Here is a 13,589-nt window from a genome sequence, read left to right on the forward strand (position 1 = left end):
AACAGAGGCGGGGAATCTGATATGGGGAATCAGAGGTGGCGAATGAAAGGCGGTGACTCAGAGATGGGGAATCAGAGGCGGGGAATCTGAGGCAGGGAATCAAACACGGGGAATCAGAGGTGGGGAACTCAGAGCTGGGGAATCAGAGGCGGGGAATCAGAGTTGGGGAATCAGAGGCTGGGAATCAGATGCAGGGAATCAGATGCGTGGAATCAGAGGCGGGGAATCAGAGCTGGGGAATCAGAGGTGGCGAATCAAAGTTGGGGAATCAGAGGCGGGGACTTAGATATTGGGAAACAGAGGCGGGGAATCAGAGTGGGGAAACAGAGGCGGGGAATCAGACATGGGTAATCAGAGGCGGGGAATCAGAGGCAGGAAATCAGACACGGGGAATCAGAGGCGGGGAATCAGAGCTGGGAAATTAAAGGCAGGGAATCAGAGTTGGGGATTCAGAGGCGGGGAATCAGATATGGTGAAACAGAGGCGGGGAATCAGAGGCGGGCAAATAGAGGCGGGGAATCAGATATGGGGAAACAGAGGCGGGGAATCAGAGGCGGGGAAACAGAGGCGGGGAATCAGATATGGGGAATCAGAGGTGGGGAATCAGAGGTTGGGAATCAGAGGCAGGGAATCAGAGGCTGGGAATCAGATGCAGGGAATCAGATGCGGGGAATCAGAGGCGGGGAATCAGAGCTGGGGAATCAGAGGTGGGGAATCAAAGTTGGGGAATCAGAGGCGGGGACTTAGATATGGGGAAACAGAGGTGGGGAATCAGAGGCGGGGAAACAGAGGCAGGGAATCAGATATGGGGAATCAGAGGTGGGGAATCAGAGGCAGGGAATTAGATGTGCGGAATCAGAAATGGGGAATCAGAGGCAGGGAATCAGAATCAGAAGCAGGGAATCAGAGGCCGGGAATCAGAGGCCGGAATCAGATGCCAGGAATAAGAGGCCGGGAATCAGAGTCCGCGAATCAGAGTCCGGGAATCAGAGATGGGGAATCAGAGGCGGGGAGTGAGATATGGGGAATCAGAGGCGGGGAATCACAGGCGGGGAAACAGAGGCGGGGAATCAGATATGGGGAATCAGAGGTGGCGAATCAAAGGCGGTGAATCAGAGATGGGGAATCAGAGGCGGGGAATGAGAGAAAGGGAATCAAACACGGGGAATCAGAGGCGGGGAATCAGAGCTGGGTTATCAGAGGCGGGGAATCAGAGTTGGGGAATCAGAGGCGGGGAATCAGAGCTGGGGAATCAGAGGTGGGGAATCAGAGGCAGGGAATCGGATGTGCGGAATCAGAGATGGGGAATCAGAGGTGGGAAATTCAGAGGCGGGGAATCAGAGATGGGGATTCAGAGGCGGGGAATCAGAGGCAGGGAATCAGACGCGGGGAATCAGAGGCGGGGAATCAGAGTCCAGGAATCAGAGGCGGGGAATCAGAGTTGGGGAATCAGAGGCAGGGAATCAAACACGGTGAATCAGAGGCAGGGAATCAGAGCTGGAGAATCAGAGGCGGGGAATCAGAGGTGGGGAATCAGGGGCGGGGAATCAGTGGCATGGAATCAGAGGCGGGGAAACAGAGGCAGGGAATCAGAGGCAGGGAATCAGACACGGGGAATCAGAGGCGGGGAATCAGAGATGGGGAATCAGAGGCAGTGAATCAGAGGCAGGGAATCGGATGCCGGGAATCAGAGGCGGGGAATCAGAGCTGGGGAATCAGAGGCCGGGAATCAGAGTTGGGGAATCAGAGGCGGGGAATCAGTCTCAGGGAATCAGAGAAGGGGAATCAGAGGCGGGGAATCAGAGGCAGGGAATCAGACACGTGGAATCAGAGGCGGGGAATCAGGGATTAGGAATCAGAGGCTGGTAATCAGAGGTGGGGAATCAGAGTCCGGGAATCAGAGATGGGGAATCAGAGGCGGGGAATCAGATATGGGGAATCAGAGGCGGGGAATCACAGGCGGGGAAACAAAGGCGGTGAATCAGATATGGCGAATCAGTGGTGGCGAATCAGAGGTAGAGGATCAGAGATGGTGAAGCAGAGGTGGGGAATCAGATGTGATGAATAAGAGATGGGGAATCAGAGGCGGGGTATCAGAGGTGGGGAATCAGAGTCCGGGAATCAGAGATGGGGAATCAGAGTTGGGGAATCAGAGGCGGGGAATCAGATATGGGGAAACAGAGGCGGGGAATCAGAGGCAGGGAAACAGAGGCGGGGAATCTGATATGGGGAATCAGAGGTGGTGAATGAAAGGCGGTGACTCAGAGATGGGGAATCAGAGGCGGGGAATCTGAGGCAGGGAATCAAACACGGGGAATCAGAGGTGGGGAACTCAGAGCTGGGGAATCAGAGGCGGGGAATCAGAGTTGGGGAATCAGAGGCGGGGAATCAGATATGGGGAAACAGAGGTGGGGAATCAGAGGCAGGGAAACAGAGGTGGGGAATCAGATATGTGGAATCAGAGGTGGGGAATCAGAGGTTGGGAAACAGAGGCAGGGAATCAGAGGTGGGGAGTCAGAGGTGGGGAATCAGAGCCAGGGAATCAGATGTGCGGAATCAGAGATGGGGAATCAGAGGCAGCGAATCAGAGGCGGGGAACCAGAGGCGGGGAATCAGAGGCCAGGTATCAGAACCGGGAATGAGAGGCCGGGAATGAGAGGCCGGGAATCAGAGGCCGGGAATCAGAGATGGGGAATCAGAGGCGGGGAATCAAACACGGGGAATCAGAGCTGGGGAATTACAGGCGGGGAATTAGAGTTGGGGAATCAGAGGCGGGGAATCAGATATGGGGAAACAGAGGCGGGGAATCAGAGGCGGGCAATCAGAGGCGGGGAATCAGAGGCGCAGAAACAGAGGCGGGGTATCAGATATGGGGAATCAGAGGTGGGGAATCAGGGGCGGGGTATCAGAGGCTGGGTATCAGACACGGGGATTCAGAGGCGGGGAATCAGAGATGGGGAATCAGAGGCGGGGAATCAGAGGCAGGGAATCAGACGCGGGGAATCAGAGGCGGGGAATCAGAGCCTGGGAATCAAAGGCGGGGATTCAGAGGCGGGGAATCAGAGGCGGGGAATCAGAGGCAGGGATTCGGATGTGCGGAATCAGAGATGGGGAATCAGAGGTGGGGAATCAGAGTCCAGGAATCAGAGATGGGGAATCAGAGGCGGGGAATCAGAGGCGGGAAAACATAGGTGGGGAATCAGATACGGGGAATCAGAGGTGGGGAATGAGAGGCAGGGAATCAGAGTTGGGGATTCAGAGGCAGGGAATCAGAGCTGGGGAATCGGAGGCAGGGAATCAGAGGCGGGGAATCAGAGGCGGGGAATGAGAGGCAGGGAATCAGATATGGGGATTCAGAGGTGGGGAATCAGAGGTTGGGAATCAGAGGCGGGGAATTAGATATGGGGAAACAGAGGCGGGGAATCAGAGGTGGGGAAACAGAGTTGGGGAATCAGAGGCGGGGAATCAGAGTTGGGGAATCAGAGGTGGGGAATCAGATATGGGGAAACAGAGGCAGGGAATCAGAGGCGGGCAAATAGAGGCGGTGAATCAGATATGGGGAAACAGAGGCGGGGAATCAGAGGCGGGGAAACAGAGGCGGGGAATCAGATATGGGGAATCAGAGGTGGGGAATCAGATGTTGGGAATCAGAGGCAGGGAATCAGAGGCTGGGAATCAGATGCAGGGAATCAGATGCGGGGAATCAGAGGCGGGGAATCAGAGCTGGGGAATCAGAGGTGGGGAATCAAAGTTGGGGAATCAGAGGCGGGGACTTAGATATGGGGAAACAGAGGTGGGGAATCAGAGGCGGGGAAACAGAGGCAGGGAATAAGATATGGGGAATCAGAGGTGGGGAATCAGAGGCAGGGAATTAGATGTGCGGAATCAGAAATGGGGAATCAGAGGCAGGGAATCAGAATCAGAAGCAGGGAATCAGAGGCCGGGAATCAGAGGCCGGAATCAGATGCCAGGAATAAGAGGCCGGGAATCAGAGTCCGCGAATCAGAGTCCGGGAATCAGAGATGGGGAATCAGAGGCGGGGAGTGAGATATGGGGAATCAGAGGCGGGGAATCACAGGTGGGGAAACAGAGGCGAGGAATCAGATATGGGGAATCAGAGGTGGCGAATCAAAGACGGTGAATCAGAGATGGGGAATCAGAGGCGGGGAATGAGAGAAAGGGAATCAAACACGGGGAATCGGAGGCGGGGAATCAGAGCTGGGTTATCAGAGGAGGGGAATCAGAGTTGGGGAATCAGAGGCGGGGAATCAGAGCTGGGGAATCAGAGGTGGGGAATCAGAGTCGGGGAATCAGAGATGGGGATTCAGAGGCGGGGAATCAGAGGCAGGGAATCAGACGCGGGGAATCAGAGGCGGGGAATCAGAGTCCAGGAATCAGAGGCGGGGAATCAGAGTCCAGGAATCAGAGGCGGGGAATCAGAGTTGGGGAATCAGAGGCAGGGAATCAAACACGGTGAATCAGAGGGAGGGAATCAGAGCTGGAGAATCAGAGGCGGGGAATCAGAGGTGGGAAATTCAGAGGCGGGGAATCAGAGATGGGGAATCAGAGGTGGGAAATTCAGAGGCGGGGAATCAGAGATGGGGATTCAGAGGCGGGGAATCAGAGGCAGGGAATCAGACGCGGGGAATCAGAGGCGGGGAATCAGAGTCCAGGAATCAGAGGCGGGGAATCAGAGTTGGGGAATCAGAGGCAGGGAATCAAACACGGTGAATCAGAGGCAGGGAATCAGAGCTGGAGAATCAGAGGCGGGGAATCAGAGGTGGGGAATCAGGGGCGGGGAATCAGTGGCAGGGAATAAGAGGCGGGGAAACAGAGGCAGGGAATCAGAGGCAGGGAATCAGACACGGGGAATCAGAGGCGGGGAATCAGAGATGGGGAATCAGAGGCAGTGAATCAGAGGCAGGGAATCGGATGCCGGGAATCAGAGGCGGGGAATCAGAGCTGGGGAATCAGAGGCCGGGAATCAGAGTTGGGGAATCAGAGGCGGGGAATCAGATATGGAGAATCAGAGGTGGGGAAACAGGGGTTGGGAATCAGTCTCAGGGAATCAGAGAAGGGGAATCAGAGGCGGGGAATCAGAGGCAGGGAATCAGACACGTGGAATCAGAGGCGGGGAATCAGGGATGGGGAATCAGAGGCTGGTAATCAGAGGTGGGGAATCAGAGTCCGGGAATCAGAGATGGGGAATCAGAGGCGGGGAATCAGATATGGGGAATCAGAGGCGGGGAATCACAGGCGGGGAAACAGAGGCGGTGAATCAGATATTGCAAATCAGTGGTGGCGAATCAGAGGTAGAGGATCAGAGATGGTGAAGCAGAGGTGGGGAATCAGATGTGATGAATAAGAGATGGGGAATCAGAGGCGGGGTATCAGAGGTGGGGAATCAGAGTCCGGGAATCAGAGATGGGGAATCAGAGTTGGGGAATCAGAGGCGGGGAATCAGATATGGGGAAACAGAGGCGGGGAATCAGAGGCAGGGAAACAGAGGCGGGGAATCTGATATGGGGAATCAGAGGTGGCGAATGAAAGGCGGTGACTCAGAGATGGGGAATCAGAGGCGGGGAATCTGAGGCAGGGAATCAAACACGGGGAATCAGAGGTGGGGAACTCAGAGCTGGGGAATCAGAGGCGGGGAATCAGAGTTGGGGAATCAGAGGCGGGGAATCAGATATGCGGAAACAGAGGTGGGGAATCGGAGGCAGGGAAACAGTGGTGGGGAATCAGATATGGGGAATCAGAGGTGGGGAATCAGAGGTTGGGAAACAGAGGCAGGGAATCAGAGGTGGGGAGTCAGAGGTGGGGAATCAGAGGCAGGGAATCAGATGTGCGGAATCAGAGATGGGGAATCAGAGGCAGCGAATCAGAGGCGGGGAACCAGAGGCGGGGAATCAGAGGCCAGGTATCAGAACCGGAAATGAGAGGCCGGGAATCAGAGGCTGGGAATCAGAGGTCGGGAATCAGAGATGGGGAATCAGAGGCGGGGAATCAAACACGGGGAATCAGAGCTGGGGAATTAGAGGTGGGGAATCAGAGTTGGGGAATCAGAGGCGGGGAATCAGATATGGGGAAACAGAGGCGGGGAATCAGAGGCGGGCAATCAGAGGCGGGGAATCAGAGGCGTAGAAACAGAGGCGGGGTATCAGATATGGGGAATCAGAGGTGGGGAATCAGGGGCGGGGTATCAGAGGCTGGGTATCAGACACGGGGATTCAGAGGCGGGGAATCAGAGATGGGGAATCAGAGGCGGGGAATCAGAGGCAGGGAATCAGATGCGGGGAATCAGAGGCGGGAAATCAGAGCCTGGGAATCAAAGGCGGGGATTCAGAGGCGGGGAATCAGAAGCGGGGAATCAGAGGCAGGGATTCGGATGTGCGGAATCAGAGATGGGGAATCAGAGGTGGGGAATCAGAGTCCAGGAATCAGAGATGGGGAATCAGAAGCGGGGAATCAGAGGCGGGAAAACATAGGTGGGGAATCAGATACGGGGAATCAGAGGTGGGGAATGAGAGGCAGGGAATCAGAGTTGGGGATTCAGAGGCGGGGAATCAGAGCTGGGGAATCGGAGGCAGGGAATCAGAGGCGGGGAATCAGAGGCGGGGAATGAGAGGCAGGGAATCGGATATGGGGATTCAGAGGTGGGGAATCAGAGGTTGGGAATCAGAGGCGGGGAATTAGATATGGGGAAACAGAGGCGGGGAATCAGAGGTGGGGAAACAGAGTTGGGGAATGAGAGGCGGGGAATCAGAGTTGGGGAATCAGAGGTGGGGAATCAGATATGGGGAATCAGAGGTGGGGAATCAGGGGCGGGGTATCAGAGGCTGGGTATCAGACACGAGGATTCAGAGGCGGGGAATCAGAGATGGGGATTCAGAGGCGGGGAATCAGAGGCAGGGAATCAGACACGGGGAATCAGAGGCGGGGAATCAGAGTCCAGGAATCAGAGGCAGGGAATGAGAGTTGGGGAATCAGAGGCAGGGAATCAAACACGGTGAATCAGAGGCACGGAATCAGAGCTGGAGAATCAGAGGCGGGGAATCAGAGTTGGGGAATCAGAGGCGGGAAATCAGATATGGGGAAACAGAGGCGGGGAATCAGAGGCAGGGAAACACAGGTGGGGAATCAGATATGGGGAATCACAGGTGGGGAATCAGAGGTTGGGAAACAGAGACAGGGAATCAGAGGTGGGGAGTCAGTGGCGGGGAATCAAAGGCAGGGAATCAGATGTGCGGAATCAGAGATGGGGAATCAGAGGCAGCGAAAAAGAGGTGGGGAACCAGAGGCGGGGAATCAGAGGCCGGGAATCAGAGGCCGGGAATGAGAGGCCGGGAATCAGAGGTCGGGGAATCATAGGCGGGGAATCAGAGATGGGGAATCAGAGGCGGGGAATCAAACACGGGGAATCAGAGCTGGGGAATCAGAGGCGGGGAATCAGAGTTGGGGAATCAGATATGGGGAATCAGAGGTGGGGAATCAGGGGCGGGGAATCAGTGGCAGGGAATCAGAGGCGGGGAATCAGAGGCGGGGAATCAGAGGTAGGGAATCAGACATGTGGAATCAGAGGCGGGGAATCAGAGATGGGGAATCAGAGGAAGTGAATCAGAGGCAGGGAATCGGACGCCGGGAATCAGGGGCGGGGAATCAGAGCTGGGGAATCAGAGGCCGGGAATCAGAGTTGGGGAATCAGAGGCGGGGAATCAGATATGGAGAATCAGAGGTGGGGAATCAGGGGCGGGGAATCAGTCGCAGGGAATCAGAGAAGGGGAATCAGAGGCGGGGAGTCAGAGGCAGGGAATCAGACACGTGGAATCAGAGGCGGGGAATCAGGGATGGGGAATCAGAGGCTGGTAATCAGAGGTGGGGAATCAGAGTCCGGGAATCAGAGATGGGGAATCAGAGGCGGGGAATCAGATATGGGGAATCAGAGGCGGGGAATCAGAGGCGGGGAAACAGAGGCGGTGAATCAGATATGGCGAATCAGTGGTGGCGAATCAGAGGTAGAGAATCAGAGATGGGGAAGCAGAGGTGGGGAATCAGATGTGATGAATAAGAGATGGGGAATCAGAGGCGGGGTATCAGAGGTGGGGAATCAGAGTCCGGGAATCAGAGATGGGGAATCAGAGGCGGGGAATCAGATATGGGGAATCAGAGGCGGGGAATCAGAGGCGGGAAAACAGAGGCGGTGAATCAGATATGGGGAATCAAAGGTGGCGAATCAGAGGTAGAGAATCAGAGATGGGGAAGCAGAGGTGGGGAATCAGATGTGATGAATCAGAAATGGGGAATCAGAGGTGGGGAATCAGGGGCGGGGAATCAGTGGCAGGGAATCAGAGGCCGGGAATCAGAGGCGGGGAATCAGAACTGGGGAATCAGAGGTGGGGAATCAGAGTTGGGGAATCAGAGGAGGGGAATCAGATATGGGTAAACAGAGGCGGGGAATCAGAGGCAGGGAAACAGAGGCGGGGAATCAGATATAGGGAATCAGAGGTGGGGAATTAGAGTTTGCGAATCAGAGGCAGGGAATCAGAGGCGGGGAATCAGAGGCGTGGAATCAGAGGCAGGGAATCGGATGTGCGGAATCAGAGATGGGGAATCAGAGGTGGGGAATCAGAGGTGGTGAATCAGAGATGGGGAATCAGAGGCGGGGAATCAGAGGCAGGGAATCAGACGTGGAGAATCAGAGGCGGGGAATCATAGCTGGCAAATCAGAGGCAGGGAATCAGTGGCGGGGAATCAGAGGCGGGGAATCAGAGCTGGGGAATCAGAGGCGGGGAATCAGAGGTGGGGAATCAGAGGCGTGGAATAAGATATGGGGAAACAGAGGTGGGGAATCAGAGGTGGGGAAACAGAGGCGGGGAATCAGATATGGGGAATCAGAGGTTGGGAATCAGAGGCAGGGAATCAGATGTGCGGAATCAGAGATGGGGAATCAGAGGCGGGGAATGAAATATGGGTAATCAGAGGCGGGGAACCAGAGGCGGGGATACAGAGGCGGGGAATCTGATATGGCAAATCAGAGGTGGCGAATCAAAGGCGGTGAATCGGAGATGGGGAATCAGACACGGGGAATCAGAGGCAGTGAATCAAACACGGGGAATCAGAGGCGGGGAATCAGAGCTGGGGAATCAGAGGCGGGGAATCAGAGTTGGGGAATCAGAGGCGTGGAATCAGATATGGGGAAACAGAGGTGGGGAATCAGAGGCAGGGAAACAGAGGTGGGGAATCAGATATGGGGAATCAGAGGTTGGGAATCAGAGGTTGGGAAACAGAGGCAGGGAATCAGAGGCGGGGAGTCAGAGGTGGGGAATCAGAGGCAGGGAATCAGATGTGCGGAATCAGAGATGGGGAATCAGAGGCAGCGAATCAGAGGCGGGGAACCAGAGGCGGGGAATCAGAGGCCAGGTATCAGAGGCCGGGAATGAGAGGCCGGGAATCAGAGGCCGGGAATCAGAGGCCGGGACTCAGAGATGGGGAATCAGAGGCGGGGAATCAAACACGGGGAATCAGAGCTGGGGAATCAGAGGCGGGGAATCAGAGTTGGGGAATCAGAGGCGGGGAATCAGATATGGGGAAACAGAGGCGGGGAATCAGAGGCGGGGAATCAGAGGCTCAGAAACAGAGGCGGGGTATCAGATATGGGGAATCAGAGGTGGGGAATCAGGGGCGGGGTATCAGAGGCTGGGTATCAGACACGGGGATTCAGAGGCGGGGAATCAGAGATGGGGAATCAGAGGCGGGGAATCAGAGGCAGGGAATCAGACGCGGGGAATCAGAGGCGGGGAATCAGAGCCTGGGAATCAGAGGCGGGGATTCAGAGATGGGGAATCAGAGGCGGGGAATCAGAGGCAGGGAATCAGACGCGGGGAATCAGAGGCGGGGATTCATTGCTGGCAAATCAGAGGAGGGGAATCAGAGTTGGGGAATCAGAGGCGGGGAATCAGATATGGGGAAACAGAGGTGGGGAATCAGAGGCGGGGAAACAGAGGCGGGGAATCAGATATGGGGATTCAGAGGTGGGGAATCAGAGGTTGGGAATCAGCGGTTGGGAATCAGAGGCGGGGAATCAGAGGCTGGGAATCAGAGGCGGGGAATCAGAGGCGGGGAATCAGAGCTGGGGAATCAGAGGCGGGGAATCAGAGGTGGGGAATCTTAGGCGTGGAATTAGATATGGGGAAACAGAGGCGGGGAATCAGAGGCGGGGAAACAGATGCGGGGAATCAGATATGGGGAATCAGAGGTGGGGAATCAGAGGCATGGAATCAGATGTGCAGAATCAGAGATGGGGAATCAGAGGCGGGGAATGAGATATGGGGAATCAGAGGCGGGGAATCAGAGGCGGGGATACAGAGGCGGGGAATCTGATATGGGGAATCAGAGGTGGCGAATCAAAGGTGGTGAATCAGAGATGGGGAATCAGACGCGGGGAATCAGAGGCAGTGAATCAAACACGGGGAAGCAGAGGCGTGGAATCAGAGCTGGGGAATCAGAGGCCGGGAATCAGAGATGGGGAATCAGAGGCGGGGAATCAAACACGGGGAATCAGAGCTGGGGAATCGGAGGCGGGGAATCAGAGTTGGGGAATCAGAGGCGGGGAATCAGATATGGGGAAACAGAGGAGGGGAAACAGAGGCAGGGAATCAGAGGCGGGGAGTCAGAGGCGGGGAATCAGAGGCAGGGAATTAGATATGGGGAAACAGAGGCGGGGAATCAGAGCCAGGGAATCAGATATGGGGAAACAGAGGTGGGGAATCAGAGGCAGGGAAACAGAGGTGGGGAATCAGATATGGGGAATCAGAGGTGGGGAATCAGAGGTTGGGAAACAGAGGCAGGGAATCAGAGGCGGTGAGTCAGAGGCGGGAAATCAGAGGCAGGGAATCAGATGTGCGGAATCAGAGATGGGGAATCAGAGGCAGCGAATCAGAGGCGGGGAACCAGAGGCGGGGAATCAGAGGCCGGGAATCAGAGGCCGGGAATGAGAGGGCGGGAATCAGAGGCCGGGAATCAGAGGCCGGGAATCAGAGATGGGGAATCAGAGGCGGGGAATCAAACACGGGGAATCATAGCTGGGGAATCAGAGGCGGGGAATCAGAGTTGGGGAATCAGAGGCGGGGAATCAGATATGGGGAAACAGAGGCGGGGAAACAGAGTCCGGGAATCAGAGATGGGGAATCAGAGGCGGGGAGTGAGATATGGGGAATCAGAGGCGGGGAATCACAGGTGGGGAAACAGAGGCGAGGAATCAGATATGGGGAATCAGAGGTGGCGAATCAAAGGCGGTGAATCAGAGATGGGGAATCAGAGGCGGGGAATGAGAGTTGGGGAATCAGAGGCGGGGAATCAGATATGGGGAAACAGAGGAGGGGAAACAGAGGCAGGGAATCAGAGGCGGGGAGTCAGAGGCGGGGAATCAGAGGCAGGGAATTAGATATGGGGAAACAGAGGCGGGGAATCAGAGCCAGGGAATCAGATATGGGGAAACAGAGGTGGGGAATCAGAGGCAGGGAAACAGAGGTGGGGAATCAGATATGGGGAATCAGAGGTGGGGAATCAGAGGTTGGGAAACAGAGGCAGGGAATCAGAGGCGGTGAGTCAGAGGCGGGGAATCAGAGGCAGGGAATCAGATGTGCGGAATCAGAGATGGGGAATCAGAGGCAGCGAATCAGAGGCGGGGAACCAGAGGCGGGGAATCAGAGGCCGGGAATCAGAGGCCGGGAATGAGAGGGCGGGAATCAGAGGCCGGGAATCAGAGGCCGGGAATCAGAGATGGGGAATCAGAGGCGGGGAATCAAACACGGGGAATCATAGCTGGGGAATCAGAGGCGGGGAATCAGAGTTGGGGAATCAGAGGCGGGGAATCAGATATGGGGAAACAGAGGCGGGGAAACAGAGTCCGGGAATCAGAGATGGGGAATCAGAGGCGGGGAGTGAGATATGGGGAATCAGAGGCGGGGAATCACAGGTGGGGAAACAGAGGCGAGGAATCAGATATGGGGAATCAGAGGTGGCGAATCAAAGGCGGTGAATCAGAGATGGGGAATCAGAGGCGGGGAATGAGAGAAAGGGAATCAAACACGGGGAATCGGAGGCGGGGAATCAGAGCTGGGTTATCAGAGGCGGGGAATCAGAGTTGGGGAATCAGAGGCGGGGAATCAGAGCTGGGGAATCAGAGGTGGGGAATCAGAGTCGGGGAATCAGAGATGGGGATTCAGAGGCGGGGAATCAGAGGCAGGGAATCAGACGCGGGGAATCAGAGGCGGGGAATCAGAGTCCAGGAATCAGAGGCGGGGAATCAGAGTTGGGGAATCAGAGGCAGGGAATCAAACACGGTGAATCAGAGGGAGGGAATCAGAGCTGGAGAATCAGAGGCGGGGAATCAGAGGTGGGAAATTCAGAGGCGGGGAATCAGAGATGGGGAATCAGAGGTGGGAAATTCAGAGGCGGGGAATCAGAGATGGGGATTCAGAGGCGGGGAATCAGAGGCAGGGAATCAGACGCGGGGAATCAGAGGCGGGGAATCAGAGTCCAGGAATCAGAGGCGGGGAATCAGAGTTGGGGAATCAGAGGCAGGGAATCAAACACGGTGAATCAGAGGCAGGGAATCAGAGCTGGAGAATCGGAGGCGGGGAATCAGAGGTGGGGATTCAGGGGCGGGGAATCAGTGGCAGGGAATCAGAGGCGGGGAAACAGAGGCAGGGAATCAGAGGCAGGGAATCAGACACGGGGTATCAGAGGCGGGGAATCAGAGATGGGGAATCAGAGGCAGTGAATCAGAGGCAGGGAATCGGATGCCGGGAATCAGAGGCGGAGAATCAGAGCTGGGGAATCAGAGGCCGGGAATCAGAGTTGGGGAATCAGAGGCGGGGAATCAGATATGGAGAATCAGAGGTGGGGAAACAGGGGTTGGGAATCAGTCTCAGGGAATCAGAGAAGGGGAATCAGAGGCGGGGAATCAGAGGCAGGGAATCAGACACGTGGAATCAGAGGTGGGGAATCAGGGATGGGGAATCAGAGGCTGGTAATCAGAGGTGGGGAATCAGAGTCCGGGAATCAGAGATGGGGAATCAGAGGCGGGGAAACAGATATGGGGAATCAGAGGCGGGGAATCACAGGCGGGGAAACAGAGGCGGTGAATCAGATATTGCAAATCAGTGGTGGCGAATCAGAGGTAGAGGATCAGAGATGGTGAAGCAGAGGTGGGGAATCAGATGTGATGAATAAGAGATGGGGAATCAGAGGCGGGGTATCAGAGGTGGGGAATCAGAGTCCGGGAATCAGAAGCGGGGTATCAGAGGTGGGGAATCAGAGTCCGGGAATCAGAGATGGGGAATCAGAGTTGGGGAATCAGAGGCGGGGAATCAGATATGGGGAAACAGAGGCGGGGAATCAGAGGCAGGGAAACAGAGGCGGGGAATCTGATATGGGGAATCAGAGGTGGCGAATGAAAGGCGGTGACTCAGAGATGGGGAATCAGAGGCAGGGAATCTGAGGCAGGGAATCAAACACGGGGAATCAGAGGTGGGGAACTCAGAGCTGGGGAATCAGAGGCGGGGAATCAGAGTTGGGGAATCAGA

This window comes from Narcine bancroftii, chromosome 2, assembly GCF_036971445.1.
Source record: "Narcine bancroftii isolate sNarBan1 chromosome 2, sNarBan1.hap1, whole genome shotgun sequence".
Classification (NCBI taxonomy): domain Eukaryota; kingdom Metazoa; phylum Chordata; class Chondrichthyes; order Torpediniformes; family Narcinidae; genus Narcine; species Narcine bancroftii.